The 16313-nt window shown below is 36.9% G+C and overlaps 1 pseudogene across 2 annotated transcripts in view; it reads left to right on the top strand.

The window, feature by feature from the left end:
* Nucleotides 1-16313, top strand: part of LOC143236716 (allatostatin-A receptor pseudogene) — a 47118-nt pseudogene that overhangs the window by 16537 nt on the left and 14268 nt on the right. The window contains exon 2 of one of the 2 annotated variants that reach the window (XR_013019724.1): nucleotides 14281-14719. The exons of the other annotated variant lie outside the window; for it this stretch is intronic. The product of XR_013019724.1 is annotated as an allatostatin-A receptor pseudogene, transcript variant X2 (transcript). Of the gene's footprint in view, nucleotides 1-14280; nucleotides 14720-16313 lie in introns of those variants that run through there. 2 annotated transcript variants of the gene reach the window in all.

Below are 16313 nucleotides of genomic sequence, written 5' to 3'. Positions count from 1 at the left end.
TTTAAATCTGTTGATTTCGGACCCAATAAAACAATCAGTCGACTTTTATACACCGAACAGAACAATCTGTCTAGGTTTCTACAACACCAAACAAAACAACCTGTCTAGATTTCTACAACACCAAACAAAACAATCTGTTTAGATTTCTACAACACCAAACAAAACAATCTTTATAGATTTCTACAACACCAAACAAAACAATTTGTCTCGGTTTATAACCACATAGAACAATCTGTCTAGGTTTTTACACCCAACAGAAAACTGTATAGATCTCTATACCCAACGAAACACTCTGTCTAGGTTTCTACACTACACAGAACAAACTGAGATAAAATAATTTACAGTGTATTTTCTGCACTTATTATGTGATTAGACCACACGTTTTGTGTTAATTAATACCTTCAGACTTGTTAATAAGCTGTTTTATGAATAATTTAATTTATACAAGTTTTAATCATAAGCGAGTCTTTGGAAGTCACTACCTTTGGAACGAACCTTAATCTGTTTGGTTTTTCATAGCGTTTGAGGAAGCGGATTTATTAACATTCTACACTTTATTGAAACTACATGTTAAATGTTTACATTACTTACGACTTTAAACTATTGTGATATGTGATCTCACTGAAATGTGTTTGTCCTAAACAGCTCTTCTAATAGCGAACTATGACTTAAACTCTTCACGATAAAAATATATTACTAATGTTCTACTTATAAATTATTTTAATATATTGTGAAAACCTCAGACATTGCTGAGCCATTGGGAGAAAGCGAAATTAACATGGATTTGTTCAGCTTGTCAATAACTTGTCCATATCTTAAGAGCTATCGTTATTTTATTTCAATTTTTTCAGACCGAAAAAAACAGAATAAGAAAGTAGCAAACACAACGAAACAGACTACTTCGTCTTAACAGAACAAAAACTCTTATTGGCTTGTAACTAATACGTCTTCTAATTAAGTTTTAAATTGCTAAACTAAGACCGTTCTACTGTGGAAGTTTGCAAAAACTTTAGTTTTGTTATATCAATACACTTTTAAATTTTATTAAACCTCCAATCAGGCAATACGTGTATAAGTATTTTAATACAGTGCTCCAACGAAGTATAAGTATTTTAACACAGTAGTTCAATCATGTATAAGTATAGAATAAAAGTAATTGTTTTTTGTTTATATGGAAAATGATTTACCTTATATTGACGTTTAATTTACGTAATGCTTTTTGTATTCATCCGTGATGACGAGAAAACCCACTTTTAGGGAAAAATATACCTTTTGTATTCAGTTGCTGGAGCTTTTCACGTTTCTTAGGTTATAGCTGTACATCATGCAAGTGTCCAAGCAATGTGAATAATTAATCCTCGCTCTAACTTTCATCCCGAGGGTTGCTTTTACCTTAAAAGTTTCTCTTATTTGTCATTTTTTGCCTTTGTCTCTCACTAAATTATTAGCAGTCTGTATCTTAAGATACAGAGATATCAGGGATATAGCATCTGTTGTTTAACTTGTATCATGTTACAACATTCATTTTTGAACTTAAATTTCCACGTTAGTCCAAAATGAAAATATTAAATGAGATGTAGAGAAGAAATAACATCTGTTTCCGAGTTGGCTAAACCAGAAACTGTAATAAGATTTCTCTCTCAAAATAACTTAAAACAGCAGACATCTCGAACTCAGATTAGTTCATGTTATAAGATTACTTTCATCTTCGCCCCCTAGTGGCTCAGCGGTATGTCTGTGGACTTACAACGCTAAAACTCAGGCTTCGATATCCGTGGTGGGCAGAGCACAGATAGCCTATTGTGTAGCTTTGTGCTTACTTCAGAACAACAACGATACATTCATCTTCTGAACTAACCAAACAAGAAACATCGGTCAGTACATTGGAACGCTTTTTATTAATCAGTGTTTGATGGTAAAAATAGCTAACTCTTGATCTGTTTGGAAACACGTCAAAGCTACACAAGAATCACCTGTGTTAGTCATCCCTAATTTTGAACTGACAGACTCCACCGCCACGTGTGGGCTACCGTGATTGAAAAATGTAATTTTATCGTCACCAAATTTTTTATAGGTAAAGCTACATGGCTTAGGAACTTCAACTGTTTGTTTTTGAATTTCCACAAAGCTACTCGAGGGCTATCAGTGCTATCCGTCCCTAATTTAGTAGTGTAAGACTAGAGGGAAGGCAGATAGTCATCACCACCCACCGCCAACTCTTGAGCTATTCTTTTACCAACGAACAGTGGAATTGACGGTAACATTATAACGCCCCCACGGCTGAAGGGGCGAGCATGTGTGGCGCGACGGGGATGCGAACCAACGACCCTCAGATTACGAGTCGCACGCCTTAACACGCTTGGCCATGCCAGGCCAACTTCAACTGTTTGAGAAATTTAAAATGAAAATGAATACTCAGCCACAAAGTCTCATTTCAAATAACCTGTGCATTAATTTGTATTAGAGATTTATAGAAGTTTGTAGTTTTTTAACATGTATCTGTTGTGTTTAAAATTCCTCCTCCCTCTATCATTTTATGGTCTCACCTCAGAATATGTCGAGCAAATTAACTAAAGCCACTTATCTGCATGTGAACATATGTTCTACTGCGTTATATTTTTCAACTCTTTATCGCCTCCCAGTGGCACAGTGGTATGTCTGGGGACTCACACCGCTAAAGAACCGGGTTTCCATACCCGTGATGGGCAGAGAACAGGATGCCCATTGTGTAGCTCTGTGCTTAATTCCAAACAAACAAAATCAACTTTTTGTTATGAATAAGTTAACGCGTGGCCTTTCGTATAAATATGGATAAATACCTTATATTAAAACTAGTTTGGAGCCTCACGGCGTTGTTAGAGCCCTTTTCGCTATGCCTTCTCATGTTTTATCTGACCATGAATCTTGGTAAATGCTTTACAGCGTAGTTTTCATGGTTGTCTTGTCAAAAACATACCATAATACATTTAATGTGAGTGTACTAAAATTTCCAAAAGCGATCTGTCCGGTATGTCTTCCTATAGTATAACATGACAACATATTTAACTTTTCAGTTACTTAGGGTATGCAACAGTTGAAATAAAGGTATGACTGGAAGCCTTATTTTGTTCAATCCATACCCCATTTGTTCTTTTTACAGATAGAACAACTTTTTGAATACTATTGCTTGGAATACATTAACGGCTCTTGGAATCTTGATTATTGTAAATGTACGAAGACAAAACGCTAAAATGCGGGGTTCGATTCTCCGTAATATTCGATTTACCAATAATCAAAAACAACTAACTTTAAGGTATTATCAATTCAGAATAATATAAATATAAGAGAGCCTCACAGTACCAATTTAACATATGTTTGTCTCCACCGTACTCTTACATAGAATATTGTAGTGTGATAACATTATTTACATATGTTTATCTCCACCGTACTCTTACATAGAATACTGTAGTGTGATAAAATTATTTACATGTTTTCATGGTCCAAGTGGCAGCGGTATAAAGGTCATAAAGTTCTAACTTCTATATAGTTATAAAATGATAGTATACAACATGTAAATAGCAAACATGGATTATCAAGACATTTATTTATATTATGTATACGCGTACATAGTTAGGTACTGTATGGTTCTCTTCCTAATCTTTGAGCTGTTAGCTTGAAATTAATTTCATAAACATACTGCATTAATAAACAGTTCCGTCTACAAATTGGAGAAACACAGTTTCCGTAGTTTACTTACTTTCGTGATGTTTGGTTTCACACATTAACTGACTTTACGTCTAGTAAAATATGCATTACACGTATATAACTTTACTCCATTTTGAGCTCTCTCGCCGGCACGTGCACTTAGAAACAAAACTTCAGTGTTCTTGTCTTAAGTATTTCCTTTTATTGAGAAATATGACCTGTTCTTTATTTGATACAAACTTCCTAACTTCTCGATTGATGAAGGAAAATACCTTCAAAAACAAAGAACAAAAAACATGCAATTCGACGTTCATAAATATACATACGCTTCTAAGATTTGCCTCGTGTGTTTTTCTTGAGGAATTACTCCCGAACTTGGGTTTACGGCCGAAAATTATAATTAACGTAAGTAAAGACAGTATATTTAATTACTTGGCTAGTTTTAAATTCTGATTTGTTTAGGTATCCGTAGTTAATATCAGTTACAGAAAAACCGTTGGCTTGAAGTATGATTTCCGTCATCTTTTTTTTCATTTTTTTCGTTCTTTCATAATATTTTCAAAATAAAAAGTATTTGCGATAATTTGACCTTTGCTCTATTCATTTTATAAAGGTAAACACTTGTGTTTAATATATGTTGGAGATATTTACTGTTTCAGTTCCCTGATCGACACAAGAATAGTTAGTGAGTGCAGGTTCCCGCAAATTAAAAGGTACAGTACCTTTTTTTTTTGCTTGTTTTTGAATTTCGCACAAAGCTTCTCGAGGGCTATCTGTGCTAGCCGTCCATAATTTAGCAGTGTAAGACTAGAGGGAAGGTAGCTAGTCATCATCACCCACCGCCAACTCTTTTACAAACGAATAGTGGGATTGACCGTCACATTATAACGCCCCATGGCTGAAAGGGAGTATGTTTGGTGCGACCGGGATTCGAACCCGCGACCCTCAGATTGCGAGTCGAATGCCTTAACCCACCTGGCCATGCCGGGCTCCGGTACAGTACCTGAATACATTACAGCTCTGGCTATCAGAAATGAAAGGAACTCTATTGCCCTGAACAGTCGGTCAATGGACACGTCACCAAGCTAAACCAACGTAACAAACCGTTTGATAAAATTGCATTTGAAGACATAGTGAATCCTAACTTTACTGGTCAGTTATTCTAGTCCCACGTTCGGGCAATAAGAAGTCTTCGGGGTTACAATGCTATAATCATGAGTTCGATTCCCTTCAATGAACACAACAGACAGTCCGATGTGGCTTTTCTATAAGAAAACAGACATATTTGTAGAATGGACGCCAACTGCCTGCTGTGGAGACACAAGTGTAGAGGACGACGTTTCGAAAGTCTTCCGTCTTTCGTCCATTCTACAAAGTTTCATCACAAATACTTTCCCTAAACAATCTTTCAAAGTAAACCAAACACAGTTATTCTAAAAAATGAACTGAGATAGGTGTTTGATTGCGTAAATATCCGCAAAACGTTTAGCTCTTGTTTTTGTTTTATTTTGAAGTAACAATTAAGTTGTTCTGTGTTAGAAATTCGTTTATTTAAAAATAATTGTTCACCACAAAATTTCGTGACAAAGTTTTTTATAAATATCTGGGTTTCGTCAGTACATGGTAATGCCCGGCATGAACAGGTGGGTTAAGGCGTTCGACACGTTATCTGAAGGTCGCGGGTTCTAATCCCCGTCGCACCGAACATGCTCGCCCTTTCAGCTATGGGGCGTTATAATGTTACGGTCAATCCCACTATTCATTGGTAAAAGTGTAGCCCAAGAGTTAGCGGTGGATGGTGATGACTAGCTGCCTTCCTTCTAGTTTTACACTGCTCAATTAAGGACGGCTAGCGCAGATAGCCCTCGTGTAGCTTTGCACGAAATTCAAAAACAAACAGTACATGGTGACAATATCAATTCATCTTACCTTCCTTGACTTTACGCTATATAAGTAACAAGAGAATAGGTCTGTATGCATTAACTGTTTCTTGATGTTCTTAGATTATATTATTTGATGGCTTTTCAGAGTGTTGTGACACGTTTTTCTTGGGTGTGCTTTTCTCGTAATTCTGTGACATGTTTTCCGAGTTTGTTTTTTTATAACGTAATGCTATGTTCTGCTTCGTGTTTTCTAATAATCTTGAGACATTCTCTGTTTGATGATTTTTATAATTACATGACGTGCTTTTGTCTCGTTTTATGATAACATTGTTGCAGATCTTTGTTAGGTGTTTTTTATAGCTTACAGTTAAACAAGCTAGCTTCGAGCAGTATATATCGACTGTCAAATGGAAACTTGACATCGGAATTATTTAGCTTACCCCGTATTTCAAACCTACTTCGTACAGTGTCTTCCACATATCTCTTCTGATTTCTCGGATACACGTTTTGCCATGGTTTGCAGCAGTACTAACGATTCCTGTATTCAAGCGTCTCTCATCATGTGACTTGAGAATTAACAGATTCAAATACCTTTCCCTGTGTGTTCTCGTGGGAGAACCTTTTCCAGAACAAACGAAACTGCCAATTATCTGTGAGTTCATGTGGTAAGACAACTATAGAAATGATTCACGTGAAATTAGTTTTTTTCTTTTCGTTATAAATTTAATGGGAGTTGGCCTCAGAGAAATCTAGCAGAAATTGTAAATTAGAGCATGTCAGAACTGGGCGTGAAAGTGGTTTCTAAATTTTCATTGATTGTTCTTTAGCTACATAAGATCGAAGAATATAAATGAAGATAGAAAAATCTCAACATATGATATATTATAAACCAGTACCAATACCGGTACTGAATATCGTGAATCTTGATAGCAGTTCAACACCACTAACCCTGTTGCTTTCCATAATCTATCTAATGTAAGAGGGCTATGACTCCCAGAGATCATTTCAACAGTCCAATCACAAAGAAATCCATAGGGGATTTCACCTGTATGTTTCATATAGCATAGCATGACTGCATGTTTAATTCTTTAACTGCTTGTGGTATGCAACGGTTGAACGAGGGGTATAACTGGAAACCTATAATAATGAAATATTTTCAGCCGGGAATACTTCATTATTATATTTCGTACTGTTGTCTGGGGACGGGTTTTGACACTAATCTTTGTATTCACGTATTTTTACAAGACGCTGCTTGATGCCTACCACACTTGATAAATGACTTGATTCAAGTCTGTTTGTGGTTGGTCCTTGTACCCGCACTTAATCCACATTCCTTTTTTTTCCTCCACTGTCATTACATATAAGGGATATTCCAATCTTGGAAATTACAATCCCCGACCTGAACCCATCTGAATGTATGAATATTTCGGGATGAAGAAAGCTATTACACACCCTTACCAAAAGCAGTTAGTTCCCAGTAGCATCAAACTACCAACGTAATGCCAAGCAACATTAAAACGTAGTTCTGATGTATGCTGTTCCTCGGTGACTTTAACTAACTGTGATTGTCACGTGGCTTGATAATTTGCATATTCAAAATTATTTCAATATAACATACTCAACCTTGCATATAAGCTGAGAAAGCACGTTTCACTTTCTGTAATTCCAGTGTGTTATTATTAATTAATTATAAGAATTTTATCGAATCCACATGTTTTGACTTTTTTCGTATAGCCACTTTATACTGATAACTTATAACCGGTATTTATATTTCTTGAAGAGTAAAATCACTACACAATTGTTTTCGCTTTAAATTCAAACTTTGATTCACATACAGTAAAAGGCTCGGCATAGCCAGGTGGTTAAGGCTCTCGACTCGTAATCTGAGGGTCGCGGGTTCGAATCCCCGTCACACCAAACATGCTCGCCCTTCCAGCCGAAGGGGTATCATAGTGTTACGGTCAATTTTACTATTCGGTGGTAAAAGAGTAGCCCAAGAGTTGGCGGTATGTGGTGATGACTAGCTGCCTTCCCTCAAATCTTACACTGCTAATTTAGGGACGGCTAGCACAGATAGCCCTCGAGTAACTTTGTGCGAAATTCAAAAACAAAACAAAGCATACTGTAAGCAACGTCATCTGGGATTTAATTTGAAGGACTTGGAGGTCATAATTGGAGGTCAGGGTCCACAGTTGGATAATACATGTGTGACCTGTCAGTGGAATATAAGTAGATTCAGAGATCTGATACCTCACTGCTAGGATCTTCTAAAATGTAAAGGTTTAGATAATTGCTCCCGTGAACCTCGCATAGTTTGGTTTTGTTTGTTTTGAATTTCGCGCAAAGCTACACGAGGACTATCTGCGCTAGCCATCCCTAATTTAGCAGTGTAATACTAGAGAGAAGGCAGCTAGTTATCACTGCCAACTCTTGTGGTACTCTTTAACCAAAGAAAAATGGGATTAACCGTAACATAATAACACCCCAAGGCCAAAAGAATGAGCATGTTTGGTGTGACGGGGATTCGAATACGCGACCCTTGGATTACGAGTCGAGTGCCTTAACTGTGCCAGGCCGACCTCGTATAGCCTGCTCATAGTGCTTGACTTATGGCAGTGGTTCCCAACTAGGGGTGCGAGATAAAATTTGTTTTGGTCACCTTCACCTTTATTCTTAAATAAATAATTACTGTGAGGGGTGTGAGAACATATTAAATTTTTTTAGGGGTGCGGAGCATAAAAAAAGGTTGGGAACCACTGACTTATGGGGTCAAAAATCGTCACCAAGCATGCTTACCCTTTCAATAATGAAGGCGTAATAATGTGACAATCTCATCACCGCACATTTGGCAAATTTTAAAAACAAAAGGGTGGTAGAGGGCGGTGTTGACTGGCCATCTCCTTTCTTTCCTATTGCTTCAAAAGTAATGTGCAGATAGCCCTTGAGTAGCGAAAACTCAATAAAATAACAACTGTCCCCTCCCCAAGTTCTGTACTTTCTTACCGTAGTACACTGAGAAAAAACAAGAACAAACAAACAAACAGCAACAGTAAATCTTTTTTACCTCAACTCAATAAGACCTTTCAGTGTTCCTGTTCAAATAAAGTTTCATTTTAGCTTTAGGAGATATTCAGTATTTCCTTGTATAATCAATGTGAAGTCCCAAAAATAAGATATATGTTAATTTATTTTATATTTCTCTCTCGCTAACTGCACCGAGAATGTGTACATACAAAAAATTGAGTTACATTGCCCCGTCATATCCAGTCTTTGTAACTTGTCTTCACCAATTTACGTCAAATTCTCTCTGGTAGATTACCAGGCAGTATGAGGAACGCTACAGTTAAGTCTGAGTGTTTTTTTTTTTTTTTTTTTTTGTGCAACGGTAAAACTGGTTTGTTTCTTTCATGTTAAGCATAAAACTACACTACTGGCTTATTTGCGCTGTGCCTACCGCGGGTATCGAAGTCTTATTTTTAACGTTATAAACCTTAAGTTTGCCACTAAGAAACAATAAAGTCAGTCTCTTATGTTATAAATCTAGGAAACTAAGAAATGGAACTTGTTATGCTTATAGAAATACACTGCTGGCCAAAATCTTAAGGCCGATGAACATAAAAAAAAAATATACATTTCGTGTTGTTAGACTCAACCACTTATTCGAGTAGAGCTTTGAAATATAATAGCTGGTCAAAAGTTTATAAGACCATACTGAAACGAAACGTTAATCGGTAAACACTTAACGAAATTAAGTCATTTGTGTTCAAGCATTAGCGTTGTCAACATCTCCTGTGTTACATTGGGTAAAAACATGGTAAAGGCTTAAAAGTTGACAATGTTTGAACGTGGCAGAATTGTCGAGTTGCAAAAGCATGGTCTCTCTCAACGTGCCATCGCTGGTGAGATTAGACGTAGTAAAACTGCTGTTGCCAATTTCTTAAAACATCCTAAGGGATACGGAACAAGAATTTCAAGTGGTCGGCTCAAGAAAATTTCGCCGGCGTTGAGCAGAAGGATTCGAAGGGTTGTCCGGCAAGACACCAGCCGATCGTCGAACCAGATTAAGGCCCTTTTGGACGCAGAATGCAGTTCAAGAACAATAAGACGGCATCTACGAAATAAAGGCTTTAAAAACCGTAAACGTTTTCAAAGGTCATGCCTCCTTCCACACCACGAAACAGCTCGGTTAAACTTTGCTGAGAAGCACCAAACATAGGATGTAGAAAAGTGGAAAAAGGTTTTGTTCTCTGATGAGAAAAAATTTAACCTGGATGGTCCAGATGGCTTCCAACGTTACTGGCACGATAAGGATATCTCACCGGAGACATTTTCTACACGACACAGTGGAGGAGGTTCCATCGTGATCTTGGGTGCTTTTTTCTTCCATGGAACAATGGAGCATCAGGTTATACAGAGGCGTCAAACAGCAGCTAGCTACATTGGCATGTTGGAGAGAGCATCCTTATTGATTGAAGGTCCTTGCTTGTGTGGTAATGACTGGATCTTTCAGCAGGACAACGCTGCAATCCACAATGCCCGCAGGACAAAGGACTTTTTCGTGGCGAATAACGTGATTCTTTTGGACCATCCAGCGTGTTCGTCCAAACTGAACCCCATTGAAAATGTTTGGGGGTGGATGGCAAGGGAAGTCTATAGAAATTGACGTCAATTCCAAACAGTGCATGATCTTTGTGAAGCCATCTTCACCACTTGGAATAACATTCCAGCCAGCCTTCTGCAAACGCTTGTATCGACTATTCCAAAGCGAATTGCAGTTATTCGCAATGACGGCCGTGAAACTCACTACTGAGACCTCTCGTACCTCTCGTTGGGCATTTCCTACCCTGTTTAGGACATCTTTTTGGTATGGTCTTAAACTTTTGACCAGCTATTATATAGGATAATCTCATTGGCCATAAGATTGTGGAAAGCAGTATATGTTGGTTAAAATAAGGGTCTACTTCTGCAATTAAAAATGGAACCTGTTTAATATCAGGACCTACTTCTACAATAAACTTGGTATGGTTAGGCTGCTCGGCTTGCAATTCAGCAGTCATGGGTTTGTATCCCATTATTGAACATGCTCGCCATGTCAGCCATGGCAGCGTCATAATATGACGATAAATTCCACCTTTCGATAGTAAAGAGTAACCCAAAAATTGGGGTAAATGGTGTTGACTAACTGCCCTTCCTTCCGCCCACCATTTCTAAGTTAGGAATGAGTAGTGCAGATAGCCTTTGAATGGTTAGAAATTCGACAATCGACCAAAGAACGACTGCTCGTGAAACGCATGTTTGCATATAGGATTATGCTCGGCATGGCCAAGTTTGTTAAGGCGTTCGACTCATAATCTGAGGATCGCGGGTTCGAATCCCTGTCCTACCAAGCATACTCGCCTTTTCAGCCGTAGAGGCGTTATAATGTGACGGTCAATTCCACTATTCGTTGGTAAAAGAGTAGCCCAAGAGTTAGCGGTGAGTGGTGGTTACTAGCTGCCTTCCCTCTAGTCTTACAATGATAAATTAGGAACGGCTAGCGCAGATAGCCCTCGAGCAGCTTTGCGCGAAATAAAAAAAAACAAATATACGATTATACGTGGCAAAACGTTCTGTGTGAATCTTTATACGATCGAATAAGACCTACTGAATAATTTTATTTTTAAAGGGGTTATCTAACTATTAACTCGACCTTTCAGTGTCTCATTCAGTCAATGCCCTAAGAGGACTAAAAAGTCTTACAACAATTAAATGTGATGAATAGATTAAGTAATCAAAATATCTGGCCATAGCTGTTTCTACTGTTACAATAGGATTGAAATGTTTGACATACCAATAAGTCATTTGTATGGTGTGTTTTTACATTATCCGTTTAAAGTATTACCCACAAAATCGAGAAAAATAATTCGATACAAATTATGTACTACACTGAAGTGGATGCTGTAAATGATACAGCAACAATTACAAGAATATGTAGTCGTGATTTTGAGTAACATCAACTTAAAAGTTTCTATGACCACTCTGACATAGATCATCAATTGGCTACTCTCGCTGCTGGTGGTGCTTTGGACTTGACGAAAGAAAGAATGCCATAAACGACTGGAATATTCCAAAAACCACAGTCTGTAGCAGGCTTCGAACGTTTCTTCACTCACTGTGTGAACCGTGATGTTTTGTGTGAAATACGTTAAACATCTAACATCCTGTTTAAACTGTCACGAAGACTTCGTGTTTCGTTACACTACGTTTAAACTGTTGTTCGTCATACACTCGTCCAAACTGTAATGTTTCGTCACACTCTATTAAAACAGAGGTGTTTCGTCACTTTCTATTATAACTGTCATATTTCGTCACACACTATTAAAACCGTGATATTTCTTTACGCTGTCATTTGTTTTCACATTCTATCGAATTCTCTGATAAAACAAACCAAACCATAACCTGTGTAAAACAAACCAAACCGTAACCTGTGTAAAACAAACCAAACCATAACCTGTGTGAAACAAACCAAACCATAACCTGTGTAAAACAAACCAAACCATAACTTGTGTAAAACAAACCAAACCATAACCTGTGTGAAACAAACCAAACCATAACCTGTGTGAAACAAACCAAACCATAACCTGTGTAAAACAAACCAAACCATAACCTGTGTGAAACAAACCAAACCATAACCTGTGTGAAACAAACCAAACCATAACCTGTGTAAAACAAACCAAACCATAACCTGTGTAAAACAAACCAAACCATAACCTGTGTAAAACAAACCAAACCAAAACCTGTGTGAAATAACGCATGAGATTTTTATAATGCCATTCTTCCATTCTGTAAAACATTCAATATCTTCTGGTGTTTCAATTATACCAAATTTTATTGAGGATTTAAACGTGTTTTCATATTTTTGTAACTTCAAGTAAAATGTGCCTAAATACATACAGATGTGGTTTCTTTCTGGAGATCGTGTTGGCCAATATTATTATTGTTCTTAACTTGTCGTGTAATGCCAGGATTGATAGCAGAGGAGAGCGTACAGATGGACATCAAGATTATCAGGTAAGAGTGTGAATGTGTGTTTTCTTATAGCAAAGCCACATCGGGCTATCTGCTGAGCCCATTGAGGGGAATCGAACCCCCAATTTTAGCGTTGTAAATCCGTAGACTTACCATTGTACTAGCGGTGAGCATCAGGTAAGAAAGGTCAATAACTAGCACTAGTAGAGTGCTCTGGTCAGTTGACGAGCTAGACTACAAGTTCAGTTATACTGCAGAGATTCGATAAACGTTGAAATAAACGTATAAAACGACACTTCTGGAGTAAAAGAATAACATATGTAACTTCTTTATATATAGGAAACATGCATTTCGTTCTAATTTATCTCTGAGTAAAACTATTTATTTATTCCGATCACATGTGAGGCGAGTTTCATACACACCACATAAAACGGCCAGAGAAACGACACTCAAATAATGGAACTTTTTCAAATTCTTTCCATCGTACGAGGCTTAACGAAGCATTAGGCATATGGTTTGGACGCTACTTTTGAATAAATTATCTTCAGTTTAAATTAAATGTAGCAAGACATCGCTCATAAATGTGTTACGGTGGAAAGATGTGCCAGCAATATGTATATTCAGTATGATATATTCTATGAATGAGCACAAAAAAACTCGGAACAACGAAATATTTTTCCTGAGTCTCATCTAGCCGAGATATTTTTATTTCTTTCACTCCAAACACTGACATAAACTTAATAACTGAAATAATAAATTTGAAAGTCTATCATTCCCATGGTATACAACCCCATCATGTATAAATAACATATAAAAAAAGTATAGCTTCTTCGCTCTACCGCTGCTGTTCTTATAATTTGTTTTTGAATTGTTTGCGTATTTCATACTTCTGAACGTCAGTAATTCGGTTACTAAGTAGTCTATGTCTGTCTGTGTGTGTTTATGTATGAATATATCAGAAGTTTCACCTACATTAAACGATAGATCGTCTGGTGTAACAAATTTTAAAAGGAATAACAAGTCTAATGTGAGGTCTCAAGTGATTTACACTTGGCTGAAACATACTACACGAACCACAGTATTAAGTCAGAAGATACGATCCAGACGTTTTACAGTTGTTTGAACAAAATCGTACAAAGTAGAATATTAAACACATGATTAAATAACTGTGGCTTTGTTGTCCCTTATCTACGTAACATTGGTTTGTTCGCCTCACTTTTATACAAGCAGTTATTGATTACATATCTCGAATTTATTTGTTTGTTTGTTTGCTTTATGGCAAAGGCAGACTAGGCTACATTCTGTGTCCGTCACGGAGAATCGAACTCCGAATTTTACCGTGTAAGTGCTTGTAATATACAACACAGCAGAATACCTGAAACTGAGTTTACATGTAGTGATCACATGGTTTACGTACAATAATCACATAGTTGATTAAAATTTACATACATACATTAATAACATAGTAAAGCGTGGTTTATGTACAGCGATCGTATGGTTGAGCATGGTTTACATACACTAATCACACGGTAGGTCCTTTATTTAGGTACAGTGATCACATGGTTGATCTTATAGTAGGAAGAACTTGATAAACATCATATTATCTATCCTCAGTTCCAAGAGTGATACAATGACAGAGTATGACAGTTTTAATGAAACTGTTGGTGTGTTAAGATCTCTCAAATTATGTAATGTTTTTTTTTAGAAATCCGCTGTGTCCGGAAATTGTACTAACAGATCACTAGGATATGTTTCTGAAACATCAAGCAGTATAGAATGAGTTGCTCACAAACTCTCCATGAGTTCATCGATGTGTACGTTACAGACTTGTTAATGTAATATCCGGCCAGCCTATGATAAGTTTACTGAACAACTGAAGAACATGTAATGTACGAGCATACTTCATTTCCGGATACAACATACATCGCCAAGGAGGCCGGTGTTATCAGCACAAAGGATAAAACCATCTTATTCGAAGTATATTACTCCCGGGAATATATTTTTATTGATTATTTAGGGTAAGCAAGAAAAGATCGAAACCAGGGTACACAGAGACACCTATCGCCACTGACAGACGCTGGTTTTAGTCTTGAGACCATATTTAATTTTCTTTTCCGTGTTTTATAGATTATTTCAAAAATAAAACCGGCTCTGTCTCTTTTTCTTATTGTTTACTTTTATTCTTGGACGGTTGACTTCAACATAGTTTAACTGTTTACTTCAGTAAGTTCGAATTTGAAGTTAGGAAAATAAACTTGCTGTACAGAGAACATGTGGAACGTAAGACTTGCGATTAAAATAGTTTCGAGCATGTACCCAAATATACACATAAGATAACACAGCAGAGATACCGTCAATATAAGGTTACCACGGCTAGGTAACTAGACAATAACAGGTTAAAACGAAAGAGAATTAAGTCATCTTTCATCTTTAAAACAATAAAGTTCCTCACGTGTTAAACAAGTCAGGTGTTATGATGTACAGAAATAGTTTTTAGTTAAACAAGTAAGGTGTTATAAAGTAGAAAAGTAGTTTCCAGTTAAACAGGTAAGGTGTTATAAAGTAGAAAAGTAGTTTCTAGTTAAACAAGTAAGATGCTATCAAGTACAAAAATAGTTTCTAGTTACACAAGTAAGGTGTTAACAGGTACAAAAGTAGTTTCTTGTTAAACAAGTAAGATTAAGATGCTATCAGGTACAAAAATAGTTTCCAGTTAAAAAAGTAAGGTGCTATCAGTTACAAAAATAGTTTCCAGTTAAATAAGTAAGGTGCTATCAGTTACAAAAATAGTTTCCAGTTAAACAAGTAAGGTGCTATCAGGTACGAAAATAGTTTCTATTAGCAGTAATTTCAGATATCATTTTGTACTAGAATGAATCTTAACTTTATTCAAACAACAAGTGTGTAACCTAAACCCACATTGTAATTTGGACAGTTTGAAAAACTGGAATGTGGCATCACGCGTTAGCAGTGAGAAACCTTGACAGATAACACCGTAATATTTCCTTTCTCGGACTCGAAGAGCATATTAATTTTATATGCGATATTAGTAAACATTCATATCTTTAAACCAAATATTTCAGCCCACGCTTTATTACTGCCTTTAAAAGTGGGTAATGCTTACACGCAGCACGACCTAACATACTGACGCTTAGTTATTCACCCTTTATAGAAACTATATGCATATACTAAAGCAGTAGTTCGCAAACTGTGCGCCTCGGCGCCCCAGGGCACCGCTGGATATTTCACATTTTCGAGAGAAACACAGCATTAACGACGTTTTTTTAAAAAAAGGGGGCAAATCAAGACAAATCATGGACCTTGCCCTGAAAAGGGCCGGAGTACTGTAGGATACTGAAGCCCAAAAGCACTACAACAACAACATAGTAGTAGCCAACATGAAAGTTAGGGATGGAGGAAGAGGTCTTATGCACTTGACCCTCCTGGGCATTTAAAAATTCAACATACCGAAATACCCACAAAGAAGAAGAATATTGACGTCTGTCGGAAACCGTTCGAACTACTAGCTCGAGGTAGTTCACAGTTTTAAGATTAGATCGCGCTACATTCCTTTCGATGACGTTCTCAAATGCTTTAGACATGTTTCTGTTTACTTGTATTTTCGGTTACTCCAGTAACTTCTCAAACTTTCTTGTTTCTTATATTTTGTATATAAATACCTGTCGACTCTCTGGGTCAGTCAGTGACTGAAGTTACTAAAGGGTGTTGTGATCAAGT

The sequence above is a fragment of the Tachypleus tridentatus genome, chromosome 13, assembly GCF_004210375.1.
Source record: "Tachypleus tridentatus isolate NWPU-2018 chromosome 13, ASM421037v1, whole genome shotgun sequence".
NCBI lineage: Eukaryota > Metazoa > Arthropoda > Merostomata > Xiphosura > Limulidae > Tachypleus > Tachypleus tridentatus.
The sequence above is the reverse complement of the archived record's forward strand: the minus strand, read 5'-3'. Positions and strand labels throughout refer to the sequence as shown.